The following is a 16815-nucleotide window of genomic DNA, read 5'->3' on the forward strand; positions in this document are numbered from 1 at the left end:
ATATAATTTTTATCTTTTATTTTGTTAATGTACTGGATCTGTCTCTTCAGGTAAGGACAACAAAAGCAAAAATAAACAAAGGAGACTATATCAAACTAAAAAGCTTTTTTCACAGCAAAGGAAACCATCAACAAAATGAAAAGGCAACCTACTAAATGGGAGAAGATACTGGAATGAGATATGATAATATTAACTGATAATATAGGTTAACATTCAAAATATATAAAGAACTCATAGATTCAGTATTTTTTAAAGGTAAACAATCCAATTAAAAATTGGGCAGAAGACCTGAACCTAAAGAAGACATACAGATGGGCTGATAGGCACATGAAAAGATGCTCAACATCACTAACTATCAGAGAAATGCAAATCAACACCACAGTGAGATATCACCACACAACTACAGATTGGTCAAAAAGACAAGAAATAACAAACACTGGGACAATGTGGAGGAAATGGAACCTTCATGCTCTGTTTGTAGAAATGGACATTGGTGCAGCCATAGTAGAAAATGTATGGAGGTTCCTCAAAAGATTAAAAATAGAAATACCATATGATCCAATAACCCCACTAGTTATTTATCCAAATAAAATGAAAACACCAATTCAAAAAGACATAGGCACCCCCATATTTATAACAGCACTACTTACAGTAGCCTGTAATACTGAAGCAACCTAAGTGTCCATTGACAGAAGGATGGATAAAAAAGATGTGGCACATATATACATATACAATGGAATATTTCTCAGCCATAAAAATGAATGAAATCTTGCCATTTGCAACAACAAAGGATGGTCTAGAGGGTATTATGCTAAGTGAAATAAGTCAGAGAAAGACAAATACCATATGACTTCCCTTATATGTGGAATCTAAAAAAACAAAACAATAAACAAAACAGAAACAGACTCATTGATATAGACAACAGACTGATGGTTGAGGGAGGGGAGGAGGTTGGGGAGGGACAAAAGAAACAAGTGAGGAGGATTAAGAGGCACAATCTTCCAGTTATCAAATAAATAAGACACAGGGATGTAATTAATGTACATCATAGGGAATATAGTCAATAATACTGTAACAACTCTGTATGGTGACAGACAGTAACTGAATTTACGGTAGCAATTTCGTAATGTATGTAAATATTGAACCAGTTTGGTGTACACCTGAAACTAATACAACATTATATCTCAATTATTCTTCAATACAAAAGACTTCTCTCATTTTACCTTTGCTCAAAAGCTCTTGTTGATTACATCCCACCCAGTCAGACCAGTCCCTTTTTAACAATCACCTCAGTGGTTGTACATACAGGCTGCTCCAATACATTGCATACCCTACATTGTAATTATTCTTTTTGTGATACTTAAATTTCAACAACCTGATTGTCTTCTCCAAAGGGCAAAGACTGTGTTTTCTAATAGTCTTGTAGCCCCCAAAAGCACCTTTCCCTTCAAATCTCCACTTGGAGGGTCTGGTAAAGGGTTTTTGACTAATTCATGATAAGTAAAAGGCTTCCATAGGTTAAGAGTGGTTTTGTCAAGTCCCAGGGCCAGAGGAAAACATATCTTGTATGTCTGCCCAAAGCCAATCACAGTAAACAGATGTGCTATCACTGCTGACTAAAAACAACAGACATTCCAGTACTAATGGGAGTTCGGGGTTTATTTTTTCTGTGACTGCATTTTAAATTCCTTGTTCCATTTAAAAACTGAAGAGACAAAATTTACCTAAGCAGAGATGTCTTGTGGTATTTGAAAACATAAGAAGAAGAAATCCCAGATGCCAAATAAACTTCCATTCTTTTATTATTTTTTCCAGTAAATCCTACAGCAACTAGAATTTCAAAGAAAGTTAGAGATACATCCATACATGAGTGTTCACAGGAATCAATTATTTTGGTTCACTCCTCATTAATAGTGAGGGATTTATACATCAGCTAGCAGTCTTCAAACTGGGTAAATATTGTTCAGAAACACAAACTTTGTTGGAGGCTTCAAAAGTCACAGTTCGACCTATAATTTTAGCTTCGGGCTATGTAAAATCCAGACAACTGCCTACCAAACTCACAGCAGTGGATTTGAAAGAGCAGAACTTACTCAGTTAAGGTTGGCATTTATTTCAAGTGAATTCATTCAGGCTGAAAATTGTCCCTTTGAATCAACCATTTTCTGGTGATTGGCATTTTAGAGTTCAGAGTGTGATCTCTACTTCTTCACTCCACCATCTTCATGAAAGCAAACACTGAGAAAAGGATTGGTTTAAAGGACTCCAAGTTGACCCACAGTAAATATGCATCATGCATCAGGCAGTGAGCTAAGGCATGGTCTCTCCACACTCAGGAAAGGCGTACCCACGACAGGTCCAGCGCCAACCAGAAATAAGCAAAAATCTTGACACTGAAACAACCTCCTAAGTTTGTTTTTCCCTCACCCATTAACCCTTGAGGGCCTGATGGCTTTCTCCCACTCAGTATCTTCTCTCAAAATCTCCTTCCAGTTAAAAAAAACATCATCAGTCATTTATAAGTTTTTGAACACTTCATTCAGAGTATTACCTCTCGAATTATTTGAAGTTTAAGCATTATATAATAAAAAGCTTAATCACTTGTAAAAAGAATTTTGGTGATCAGGTGATAGGTGGGGCAGGAGGGGGAGAAAGTAGGAAGTATTTCTAATGCCACTGGAATCATAACCCATGACAGCTGCCTTCATCTTTAACCTAAACCTACAAGATCTAAAAGTATGCTGTCCTCTCATTGGCTGTAGCCATCTTCTTTCTCATATGTGTGTGTGTGTGTGTGTGTGTGTGTGTGTATGGAGGGGGCAGTGCAAATGGCAAAAGGAGGCAAAGATACAGGATATGTCATCTATGTGTACACTAAGGGATATATGCATGAGTGTTTTTTTACTTAGAGCTATGTTTTATCAAAACTAAGATCATGCCTAAAATCTTCTTCAGAACATTAGCTCATTAATATACAGGCAAACCTGCTGCCCATATGGCAGAACTAACTGACTTAGAACAAGTCATTTAAACTCCGTGAATCTGTCTTCTCAAATGTAGAATCACACAGCTGGAGTAAACAGCTCTTAAGATCTTTTGCACCTCAGCTTTTCTATTATGAACTCTAGGCAGCAGTTTACAGGTAGTAAATGATTTTAAATGCATCCAACTAGATAAGGCCAGACATATAAATTCACTGTGCTGTGTTTCCTTTTACACTGCATGCCCCTTAGGATTTAAGGGTTCAGAAAGGTTCACACCACGAGAACTTCTTATAGCACCATCTCTACGGGTCTTCCTTAACGCCACAATCCTGGCAATGCTTCTCAGGGATGGCATCCTGGGCCTTCCGGCTGACGAATTATTTATGAGCAGCTCAGTGCAGCACTCACGTTGCATTGTAGGACATTTGTCACCCTTGGTCAAGCGCTTTAGAGGTAAAATTTGTTTCAGTCTTTGAGTACTATATGAATGATAATCATTCCAATATTTGCAGGGTAACATTTTTGCTCAAACTTCCCATGGTAATTTCAGTTTATTCTTTAATATAATTTTGAACTTGGAAATAGAATTTTCAAGTTACACCCAATATATTAAGGAATTTTGAAAAAGCAATGGGCTTGGATGCTCTACTAAATTCTTGGGTGCCCCCAAGTCACTACCAAAATGGCCTCACTGAAAACGACATCATTTTTAGATTATACCTCATGATTTGTCACTTAAATATGTGCTGCACTGTATGTTTTCATACAAGCCACAGCAGAATTTGTTTCTATGTGTTTGGTTTATTTTATAGGGGTGGGAGGTCTTTGTTTTGCTCAGTTTCTCCTATTCCCATGACAGACTGTGACAACCTTGAGCACAGAAACCCTCTCTCTCATTTCTTTAATGCCTCCAAAGCCCAAAAGATGGCATGGAATGCATGTTCTGTTAACAGTGACTCAAAGATGGATTTTTGTCCTTATTAGAAGCCTTCCCCTTTAACATAGGCCATTAAAAAACGTTACTCCTGAGAAAGTACATAAAAATGAGGCATGTTTTGAGCCATATCGTTCCCAGTCAATGAAAAGGCTTGCACCAGCTGCTCTCATTCACCAGAATTCAATGTCTACTGTTGTGATTTTAATTTTAAAATGCTTGTTTTTCTACTTGCTGGTTTCTTTGGGGTCTGACCTAATTTCATTTGAATCCTGAGTCCATCGGCTAATGGACACAGCTAAATGGAGAACTCCCGAGGATACGACATTCCTTTATGCTGGTTTGGTAACTATAGTTTTCTTACAGCCCATACTGGGTGGCAGTGTTTACCACCAAAAGGTTTGATAATTGTTCTGTTAATCCTTTTCTGAAATATTTAGATGGTCTTGCCAGCAACTTAAACCTTAATACATACTGCTAAAATTAAATTTTATTTAGTTGCCTTCCCTCAAGTTGTAATTACACACTTGATTTAGATAAGAGAGATATGGTTTGCTTATAGGCTCACAGAGATAGATGCACATATTTACTGACCTCTAGGTTCCTTATTTCATGCATGTTCATAAATTTAACAGGAAGTATAATGAACACTCACAGTAAGGGTAGAAATGCCTCACTGTAGTTAGCTGTGGCCTATACACATTTTTCAGAATGTAGTTACTTTTGCAGATCAGGATTTCATCTGCCTGTGTATCAGCAGGGCTGCATCACCTGGAATCCCAATCCCTGATCCCACCCCTGCATTTTAACAAGATCCTTGGGGGACCTGTGTACACATTAAAGTTTGAGGTGCAGTGTTCTAAACACCATAATGATAGGTTTCTGCTGTTGAGTTCAAATGAGGGACTGAGATTGTGAGAGAAGTCAAGTGTTTTAGAGGCAAAATATGTTTCCATCATTAGGTACAACATAAGTGATTATCATTTGAATATTCCTTGGCTAACATTTTTGCTCTAACTTCCCACAAAAGATCATGACAATTTCAAATAATTATTTCATATAATTTTGACCTCTGAAATAAAACTTTCCAATAAGGTACACTCAATATATTTATGAATTTTAAAAAAGCAATGAGATTTGAATGAACAAGGAGTAAAGAAAGAAGGATATACAGGGGTTATTACAGCATATGTAAAATTATTTTCTGTGTAGATATTTTGTTTATATGTTTCTAATACAGAAGTGTTGTTTTGCCATTGGCTACCATACTTATGAAACAACTACCAAAAAATTATTCTAAGGAGAACTGAACCCAGCCAAGAAAAGAATCTTGCTTTGCTCTTTATTTGCCAGAGTTTATTTGGTAGCTTTGGGGGGAAAAAAATAGAAGGAAGTCACTTCATGGTATAAAAATTAAATTCTAAGAGAAACTTCTATTTGTGAAGAGGAACACATGTCCTCCAACAGGTCCTCCCCTGAGGAAGAAAAAAGCCCTTTGCCTGCATGGCATAGCTGAACACTCCCCACCCCAGACTAGACCAAAGAACATGAACCCTTGTTTCCAAATAGAAGGACAAGACAATTCATGGAAGTATGGGAATCTTTCAGTCACTGTTAATACCAATAAATTACTAAATGCCTCAAACACATCTGGAGGAAAAGAATATATGTGAATTTTCTGACTCCCACTTGACATCTATGATTATATGTCAGTTAAAATATCATCATGGAAAAAGACAGAATTAGGAGTGTGACATTCCTAACATATGGCCAAATGAATATATAGTACTGGGAAGTGAAATATTAGAATTGACATCTGTATTGCCTTCCCACTCCCATTTATAGACAGAGGGCTCAGAATTGGGGCAACTGAAATAAGAATCCCCACACTCAGCAAGGGAGTGGCTCCACTGAGATTCCACAAAGCAAAAGCCTACTCCAACCTACAAAATTCCCACAGCTCCAGGGAGAAGTGGAATACCTGTTCTCAACAAAACAGAATAATCCAGGTACAAAAGTGGCTCACACTGCGTGTCTAATTAGTTTCTTCATCAAGACACTATTGCCTTAAAGCTCTCTTTCTAGAAAAGAAAAAAAAAAGTCTGTTCCTGCAAATAGGGACTTTTTTCCCCTCTTTCATAGAATTCACAGGTTTAAATGTAGCTTTTCTTTTTATTAGATTTTGTCTTGGGTTCTACCTGAGAAGGGGAAACCAGAGTGTGTTTTAAAGGACCACACACTGTGCAGAGGTGTGAAATAACCTGGCATGGGGTGGCCTCACTAATATTAACCTCAGCAGTTTTGAAACGTCTACAATGTCAAAGCATTAATAACCAACAAATAGATCAAGATTAGCTCAGATGCATAGATGTTTGAAATCAATAGCATGGTCCAGGCTGCTTTCTGCCTGTATACATATGCTTAGTACCTGAGGCTTTTTTAAAAACATCATGAGGATGAGAGAAGCTCCCATTTGTTTCAAAGGTTGTGTAAACAACAGTCTCAGGTGCCTTCTGAATTCTGTTTTGTTTCTCTTCTGAGTTTCACCATCCATACCTTTGTACTCAACCAGGCTAGTTCTTTCTTCATGTCTGTACCTTTCAAATATCTGTAGCTCACTATTCTGTCCCTCACAGAAGATAAAGCATCCAGAAGGCACAATAGCATTAAAAATGAAAACTGAAAAAAACAATACTGAAGGTACTGACTGATCCATTAGGACCTGAATTCTTTCCCCTGGTAACCATATGAACAGCATTTAAAAATAAAGATTATAAATATTTTTAAATTCCTTCCCTGAAAGAGAAATAAAATCGTGCACTGTCTTCTTACTCTGAAACAGATGGCTATATAAATAAATACAACTTATACCTCCTCACCTACAATAACCATCTTTAATAAAATTTAAATGTATTATTAATGCTTGGATAATAATTAATGACTAATATCAGGATTGTGTAACAAAGTTTAAAAGTTCAACGTTTTTATTCTATTAAAGTAAATCTGGATGCAGACCCCACCAGTGAATTCAGAAAAATATAGGGCATCGCTCAATAAAGGATTGACTTTTGAAGCTCTTAAATTTTCAGAAAATCACATATGGGTCACTAACCACAGAGAGCTTATGAAGAGAAACACAGGGAACGATGAACCTGGAAGCATCTTTCAGTGAAGTTTTAACAATTGGTCCGTCTATTGTAAAGAGCTAAAATTTCAGCAATAAGAAATTTGACAGCAACCCATTAATAATAAAATCTGATTTCATGAGGACTATAAATTATAGCTGAGAAAAGTCCAGTGAATCCTGAGATACCCAAGGTGAACAAAAGCAGAGCCGTGGGATGCACCTATCCTGCTTGTCCACCATCTGGAAACAAGCCCCAGTGCTTCCAGGAGTATTTCACTGCTATCTTTGTCTTTTTAGCAAGATCTTATTATGCTGAGGAGTAAGCCACTGGAGTGAACTAGTGTCAGGTGGGCAGAAGAAGTCTAGAGAACATGTATATTTCCAAAACCTGCCAAATGATAAATAGAACACAAGAACATTCTTTCACATCCTCCTTTTATCCCCTCAAACTCAGTAACTTTAAGGAATTCTCATATATGCTCAATAATCAGACAACTTTGTTGTACTGGGCGAAGGATCTGGGGCAAGATAAAAAACAAGCTGATATAAAAGAGATGGAAATTAAAGATTTCTAGATGACAATGGCAATGGGGTTGAAAGCTACTGAGCTCTCATTACATAAGAATTACTATGAAAAATGCTTACAGGTCATTTCCTCACTTATCTCTACAACAATCCCAGAAGGAATTATTATTACACAATTTTACAGATGACTGGAGGCACACAAGAATTAAAGAACATGTCCACAGTCACACAGAGAGTAAGCTAAGGAAACAGGTTTATTCTACGACTCTGCCTACCACACTCAAGCTCTTGACTGCAGGGCTGCCCTCCTTACGTGTCCTCGGGACTACCAACCCTGGGGCTGCCTTCTGTACGTGGCCTCAGGACTTAGGGCCCAAGAGAAGCAGCAAAAGACAGACCTGTTCTGGAATACTTCTCTCATTTTCTCTCCTGCTGCTGCAAAACAAAAGCACTTTAAAGTTTAGCAAAATAACTGCTCTGTGATTTAAGGTTTTCGAACCCATCCTCCACTCCTTCCCCCTACTTCCACTATCCAAATTTAACATGTTTTTGACTAATCTGATTCTGAATCAGTCTCATATTAAAAACCAAGCCTAAACAGCAAAATACTTAAGGAGGAGGGCAGAAAGCAGTAAGATTTAGAAGGACAGGCTAATGAGGAAGATGGGATGACACAGGCATTACATAGTGCCGTGTTGAAACATCCTCCTCCATATATGTTTGTTTCCTGAATAGTATGTTAAAGGCATGGATACAAACTGCTGACTGATCCAGTGTAAGAATCATCAAACTGGTTGATGGCAGATAAATGTGGACATGGGTCTTAAAAACTTGGCTTTCTAAAAAAGATCCTCTGAAAAACCATCTGGATTTAAGAGCAGCAGTATCAGGGAGAAATTTGAGAAAGAATACCACATTGATGAAGCCTGGCTTACCTCCTCCAATGAAAAACTGCTTAATATGGTATCAAGCTTACATCCTTTTTTCATTCCTCTTTATCTAACTCAGAGGATAGCTGGGGTTTTCAGACTGCACGTCCTCCACGAAGAGCATTGGGGAATGAAAGAAGGCTTGCGGTGGGCACCAGGAGACTGTGGAGTTTCACGTTCCCATTGGCCAAACGAATGAAGATGAGCCAATTAGATAACACAACTGCTAAAGAATCTGCCAATTCTGAGAGTCTCCGGTTCTGGAAGAAGATCTCAACATGATCAGTGTTTGCTTGTGAAGTCAAGAAGGAACTAGAAGTGGAGTGGATGAAATTCCAGTGTTTATAAAGACAAAAGCCACAGTCCAGCCTTCATTTCTTCTTTAGCCGATTGTTGCTCTCTCTCAGCAAAGAACTGACATGAAAAAACCAAGTAGCCCAATTATCATGCTCAATTACCAGGCCATGTAAAGAATCCAAATGTAATGTATCTATACATCATTCCGTCGGAGCATTGCTAACCCTCATTCCTTGCCCCTCCCCACAGGCTTTTATTTTTAGTATCTCTAAATTATCTATTACAGTGTTCCATGTAATGGGAACTTCATTTAGTGAATCATATGGGGGAAAGGGGGGGAAATTGCTGTCTCTTCCATATAAAAACCAAAGCATACATTAAAAAGGAATGACATTCTGACAGATGCTACAATATGGATGAACCTTGAAAACATGCTAAGGGAAATAATCCAAACACAAAAGGACAAATACATATGATTCCACTTGATACAACATGAGGTACGGAGAATAAGCAGATTCATAGACACAGAAAGTAGACTAGAGATTACCACGGGCTGGAGGGAGGGAGAAAGGGGAGTTAATATTTAATGGGTACAGAGCCTCTGTTTGGGATGATGAAAAAGTTCTGGAAATGGACAGTGGTGATAACGGCAGAATACTGAGAATGCACTCACTGTCAATGAGTTGCACACTTCAAAGTGGTTAAAATGGTAAAGTTTGTTATGTATATTTTATATCACAATTTAAAAATGAAATAAAGATCAAAGCATACAGTGTCAGCTCCACAACTGTCCAAGATGAAAAAACTTGCCCCCAAATTTCTCCTTGAAATAGTTTAAAGGAGTACATTGTAAGTTCTACGCAGACAGAGAAAGATCTGTTTTGTGTACACAGTATACTCTCCATAAATGCTTATTTAATAAATGATTAAAAGAAAGTAGAGGAAGGGATCTCCTAAGTAAGAAATATAGTATGTAAAAAGCATTAAATTTACTTATTCATGACAAAGTATAATGGAGCATAGTCCAGAGAAAAATACCAATGCTGCGACATCTAAGCTACTTCAGGGAAGGGAGTGCATCTATTTCACCTGTGCTTCCTCACAAAAGGTCTTACAATGTCTTTCTTAGATGTCGTAGATGCCCAATAAATGCTTGTAGCATGAGGACTAAAACAATGCATGATTGTAAAGTCAATGTCATATTACTGTTCTGCTACTCACTTTCTAAAAAATTACTTACTTTTTGGATCTGTACAATTTCTTCCATCACAGGGTGAAAAAATAAACCTCACAGCTTACACAGACTGAAGGTTAAAATATAAATAGCTAAACACATCACGGTCAGAAAAAGAAACAGCAAACACAGGACACATCATCTTCTTAACAGGAAAAAGTTTGGTTTTTTTTTTTTTTTAAGAAGATTTGAAGTATGGGAAAGAATAGCTTATAGTCCATCTTGACTTTTTGGGAAATAACAAATGGTCAAAATAAAAGAACTCTCTTTGGAAGAAAAGCCACATATTCTCAAAAATTGGTGTCTAATCTTTATGATAAATAATTGAGTGAATACAGAAGCATATTTAAGGCTCCCCCCAAAAAATTCCAGTGGACCCTAACATATTATCAATATTTATCTCAAAGAGCATATCAAATACTCAGTTATTTTGTCTTAAAAACACTTGGGTCACACAATTATACACAACTGGCTAATTGACAACATACTACAGCAAGCTGCTGATGATTTTTCAACTAACATTCACAACCTACCCATTTATATCTTATGTGAATTACTAAGTTAAAGTATACGTAAGGAGACTATTTTTAAAGCAGAAAGTCAAATGCCAAGATCCTTAACATTAAGTACCTATATAACAGAGGGATCCCTACAAATTCACGAGGACCATGTACTGTGGAAGCCTCACTTGGAATGATATTGAAACATGTCTTTCAACTGTAATCACCCCCACCTCAATACCAATTAACAAAGGAAACAGGAATTCAACCTCTGTAGATATCCAGGTTTACATTTCTGTCTCTCAATTGTTATCTTCCTTATGAACAGGTAAGCATCATTTTGGAGAAGGCTGTCTGCTGCCCTGGTCCTTCAGGCATGTAGGGGTTTCCATTAGCATCCAAAATGCTAATAGTCCACTATTAGAGCGAACACTTCAAGCAGAACTGCACGAAGGACTATCACTTCCGTACATGAAAGCATAACCACTACAGGTGTAATGATGCAAAATACCAGCACACTGACCTCTGCCAGGCAGCACACACTTAAAGCAGGTGCACTCTGTGCTCCAGAGTAGAGTGGGTGGGTGTGCAGACAGGAATTCTCAGACCCCTAATACATTAGAGATGCTTATTGCACTCAGATCCAATACAGCTATTTCATAGACATCAGTTTACCCAAAGGAGAAAAGTGCTCTCCCGTCCTTCACTGGCCGGACTCAGAGGGCATTCAGCCAAGCATGGCCAGGCAAAACAATCTGCAAGATCTCTTTAAGCTATAATAAATAAGATGGGTTTCAGAAGAAATTAGACTCAGCTGTGGCAAAGTAACAGTCACTAAACCTTTTCCTCAGCACTGCTACTGGTGTTTACAAACTGCAAGCAGTAGCCTCAGAAGCCTCAAGGGACTCTCCCATGAGTAACCTCTTGTCAGATTCCTAATTGAAATACCCCTTCCATCAATCTGTGATGTTTTTGGCAGTTAAATAGAAGGGGACGAGTAAAATGACAGGCATAAAATGAATCCTTTTCAAGTTGTAAATGAGTGAGTCAGGATTCAGACTTGCCGAGATGCTCCAAATTAAAACCCTTGCTCTAATTTTAAGCATGCTCCTTCTTACCGTTTTGCTGTTGTCTCTCTCAGGCTCGATTCACCTGGAACTCTTTAACATGTCTCTAGCAATGTGTTTGCACCAGGCCAGGCTGATACAGCAACTGAATTCACATCTTTCTGCACTAGCAAGCTGAAATGGTACGGCTGTACTACAACCAAGAAAGGGGGAAGCAAAACCAAAAAAAAAAACACAAAACAGAAATCACCTAAGAGAAGCTAATCTCAGTGGAATAAAACCAAAAATGGTTCAGAAGAACACAAAGATCATGCTAACATTCAGTATCAACAGCTGTAATGGCTCGATTTTTTTCCCCAAAAAAATCTAATTTTTTTTCTCCAAACACGATGGACTTGCCTGTGGAGTTCCCAGGAAGGCAGAGTATCCAGGCTCTGCAGCAGCAATGCAGCCAAAGTAACCGTGCATATGCTGTCCAGGCGATTCACAACACACTGTCTTTTCAGAAAGATATTGATTTGCAATGCAGGGCTGCTTCAGAAGAATACAGAATGGGAGCCAAACAGCTAATGGTGATTGCATAGCAAGAAAAATATTTAATCCAAGGGATGCACCTTATCATGCTCAATTCAATTTTTTAAAAGCACTTGAAGCTAGTGTCTTCAGTGAAAACCCCATTAAACAATAATCTAAGATCCTATATAAGGCCAAGTTTAGGCTAGCATCAGTCATGCTGCAAAAGTCACTAACATAGTTTAATAGGTCTATGTGTACATATTCGTCATATGCAAATGGAGCATAATGAGAAACTCTAAAATAACCATGCACCAAATAGATGAGGCAAAAAATATATAGGTGTAGCACTTATAGAATTACAGTGCTCAAATACATAGTTTAAGAGCTCCAGGATTCTTGGTGGGCTTAGAGCTGATACTCTCAAAAGTAAAATTAATCAATACAAACCAGATCGTACAATCTTCCAGTTAATTGTGTCAAGTCATGTCACTCGGTGCTAGGTGGCAAGGAAGGATGCCAAACTGCTACTCTCAAAGCGACCCCTACAGGACAGTGATTGATCTACAATTCATCCTAGTTTAAAGTTCTTCCTATCCTCAGAAACAGAACCACGAAAGGGCATAAACTGGAGACACAAGAATACAACTGAGAATAACATTAGGCAAGAAATTTTTTAAACTGAGGCATGAAATCTGACCTCACAGATACTCACTTAACTAAGAAGTTAAAGTACAAGAGGGGGTAATTACTATATCAATGGTGACTTGCCAATATTCCCACAGCTCCCAAGAGGATGTACACACAATCAGAAAGTTCAGGGAAAAGCATATACCCTTCACTGATTTAAAGGTATCATCTCCCCATCCCCCATTTTCAAACCATCTTCACCTTCATGCTAATGAATGACACTATGAAAATACTAAATTTTATTTTTTGCTGCAACACAAAACCTTATTCATAAATCTTTTAAACCCCTTTTTCAAAACTAACAGCATTTCTTGAGTCATATAGGATTTAATCATATGCTGCCTCATAAAACAAAAAAATAACAGCTGAATTTCTCAAGATGGAGGCATGAGCAGGGTGGCAGACATCTCCTCCCAAAACCATATATATTTTGACAATACAGCAAATACAACTATTCCTAAAAGAGAGACCAGAAGATACAGTACAACAACCAGGCTACAACTACATCTGCAAGAACTCAGCATCTCATGAAAAGGGTAAGATACAAAGCCATGACCCAGCAGGAATTGAGAACTTCCCCAACCCCAGCTAACCGGAGGGAGGAAAAGAATCAGAGTGGGGAGGGAGTGGGAGCACGGACTGCTAACTAACCAGCCCTAGTTATCTGCACTGGGAGCAAAGACACGCATTGCATGGTGTACTGGATATTAGAGAAACAGAAAAGTAAAATCCGAGATGGAGACTGCAAACACGATCCCACAGCCAGCTCCCTGGAGAAAAAAGAAAAGCAGATGCTTTAGAAGTCTTAAAGGGATAAGGGTTTTAACAGGTGGACAAAATCGTCCTGGCACACTCAGCCAAGAAGGCTGGGAATTTTAAAGAACTTCAGGTGCCCTAAACCCCAGGGTGGCAACGCAGCTCCGAAGCACACCACGGCAACCTGCTGTTGATTCCCCCCCCTTGCTAGCACTGCAAGCAAACCAGCTGACCCGCCTTTGCTGCGGACCAGCCAGGGAGCAGCCCCGCCAACAGCAACCACACAGAATCTTCTCCCAGCACGCAGTTAACCGGGCCACACCCAGAGACTGCCCCCTGCACACTGTTACCGGGCACACGGAGAGGAAGCTGGTGCAAAGTCCAGAAAGCAAGAAGGGGTGCTGATCTCGTAGGAGAACACACACCATGCACCTGCAACCTGCGGCAGTGCCCTAGGCCATCCCAAGGGCCGCGCCACCCACAGCAGCTCAGGGAATTAACTCATATGCTGCTCCCTGTATGCGGTTAAATGGCAGAAGCAGTGGAGAAAGGCAAGGTGACCAGCAAGCAGGAAGGAACTTTGTTCTCCCAGTTGATATATGTGCCACTCGCTTGCAAACACTTCTGTCGCAATGAAAAGGCAGAAGAACCTGGTCCAGTCAAAAATCACTCAAAAGCCAGAGACAGGCCCTGGTGAGACTGATATAACCAATCTTCCTGAAAAAGAATTCAAAATAAAAGTCATAACCATGCTGATGGAGATGAAGAGAAATACGCAAGAGCTAAGGTATGAATTCTGGAGGGAGAAAACAGAAATGAAACAAACAATGGAAGGATTTAAGAGCAGACTGGATGAGGTGCAGAAGACTGTTAATGGAATAGAAATCAGAGAACAGGAATACAGAGAAGTTGAGGCAGAGAGAGATAAAATGATCTCTAGGAATGAAAGAATATTAAGAGAAGTATGTGACCAATTCAAACTGAAAAATATTTGCATTATAGGGGTACCAGAAGAAGAAGAGGGAGAAAAAGGTATAGAAAGTGTCTTTGAAGAAATAATTGATGAAAACTTCCCCAAGCTGGGGAAGGAAATAGTCTCTCAGACAATGGAAGCCCACAGATCTCTCAACACAAGGGACCCAAGGAGGACACACCAAGCCATATAATAATTAAAATGGCAAAGATCAAGGAAAAGGACAGGGTATTAAAAGCAGCAAGAGAGAGAAAAAAGATCACCTACAAGGAAAACTCATCAGGCTATCATCAGATTTCTCAACAGAAACCTTACAGGGCAGAAGAGAATGGCACGATATATTTAATGCAATGAAAGAGACAGGCCTTGAAACAAGAATACTGTATCCAGCAAGATTATCATTTAGATTTGAAGAAGAGATAAAACAATTCCCAGATAAGCAAAAGTTGAGGGTATTTACTTCCCAGACACCACCTCTACAGTGTATTTTAAAGGGACTGCTCTAGATGGAAGCACTCCTAAGGCTAAATAGATGTCACCAGAGAAAATAAAATCACACCAAAGAAAGCAGAACAACCAAATACTACTTAAAGTCAAAAACTAAAATCATCTACCCACAAAAGCAGTCAAGGGAAACACAAAAGAGTAGAGAAGAAAACACCTAACATATAAAGAGTGGAGAAGGAAGAATAAGAAGGGAGAGAAATAAACAATCATCAGACTGTGTTTATAATAGCATAATAAGTGAGTTATGGTTAGACTGTTAGATAGCAAAGAAGCTACCTTTGAACCTTTGGTAACCAGGAATCCAAAGCCTGCAATGGCAATAAGTACATATCTATCTATAATCACCCTAAATGTAAATTGACTGAATACACCAATCTAAGGACACAGAGAAATACAATGGATAAAAATGCAAGACCCATCTATATGCTGCTAACAAGAGACTCAACTCAAACCCAAAGACATACACAGACTAAAAGTGAAGGGATGGAAAAAGATGATTCACGCAAACAATAGGGAGAAAGAAGCAGGTGTTGCAGTACGTGTATCATACAAAATAGACTTCAAAACAAAGAAAGTATCAAGAGACAAAGAAGGACATTACATAATGATAAAGGGGTCAGTCCAACAAGAGGATATAACCATTATAAATACTATGCAACCAACACAGGAGCACCGACACTTCTGAAACAAATACTAACAGAATTAAAGGGGAAAGAGAATGCAATGCATTCATTTTAGGAGACTTCAACATATCACTCATTCTGAAGGACAGATACACCAGACAGAAAATAAGTAAGGACAAAGAGGCACTGAACAACACACTAGTACAGATGGACCTAACAGACATCTACAGAATTCTACACCCAAAAGCAGCAGGATACACATTCTTCTCAAGTGCACATGGAACATTTTCCAGAATAGACCACATACAGGGCCACAAAAAGATCCTCAGTAAATGCAAAAAGACTGAAATTGTAGCAACCAACTTCTCAGATCACAAAGGTATAAAAGTAGAAATAAATTGTACAAAGAAAACAAAAAAAGCTCACAAACACATGGAGGCTTAACAACATGCTCCTAAATAATCAATGGATCAATGACCAAATTAAAATAGATCAAGCAATATAAGGACACAAATGGCAACAACAGCACAACACCCCCAATTATGTGGACACAGTGAAGGCAGTTCTAAGAAGAAAGTATATAGCAAATCAGGCCTATTTAAAGAAGGAAGAACAATCCCAAATGAAGTCACACTTATAGAAACTGGAGAAAGAAGAACAAATGAGTCCCAAAGTCAAAAGAAGGAGGGACATAATAAAGATCAGAGCAGAAATAAATAAAACTGAGAAAAATAAAACAATAGAAAAAAATCAATGAAACCAAGAGCTGGCTCTTTGAGAAAATAAACAAAATAGATAAACCTCTAGCCAGACATATTAAGAGAAAAAGAGAATCTATACACATAAACAGAATCAGAATTGAGAAAGGAAAAATCATGATGGACACCATAGAAATACAAAGAATTATTAGAGAATACTATGAAAATCTATATGCTAACAAACTGGATAACCTAGAAGAAATGGACAACTTTCTAGAAAAATACAACCTTCCAAGACTGACCAAGGAAGAAACAGAAAATCTAAACAGACCAATTACCAGCAACGAAATTAAATCGGTAATCAAAAAACTACCCAAGAACAAAACTTTCATACCAGATGGATTCACTGCTGAATTTTATCAGACATTTAGAGAAGACATAATACTCATTCCCTTAAA

General features: G+C 38.3%; 1 protein-coding gene across 8 annotated transcripts in view; it reads right to left on the reverse strand.

The window, feature by feature from the left end:
• The window catches only part of CDK14 (cyclin dependent kinase 14), an 835688-nt gene that overhangs the window by 535589 nt on the left and 283284 nt on the right, over positions 1-16815 (reverse strand). Inside the window, exon 1 of one of the 8 annotated variants that reach the window (XM_037019859.2) lies at positions 11649-11907. The exons of the other annotated variants lie outside the window; for them this stretch is intronic. The gene's annotated coding sequence lies outside the window, so the exon portion shown is untranslated. Of the gene's footprint in view, positions 1-11648; positions 11908-16815 lie in introns of those variants that run through there. 8 annotated transcript variants of the gene reach the window in all.

The sequence above is a fragment of the Manis javanica genome, chromosome 6 (assembly GCF_040802235.1).
Source record: "Manis javanica isolate MJ-LG chromosome 6, MJ_LKY, whole genome shotgun sequence".
Taxonomy (NCBI): Eukaryota; Metazoa; Chordata; class Mammalia; order Pholidota; family Manidae; genus Manis; species Manis javanica.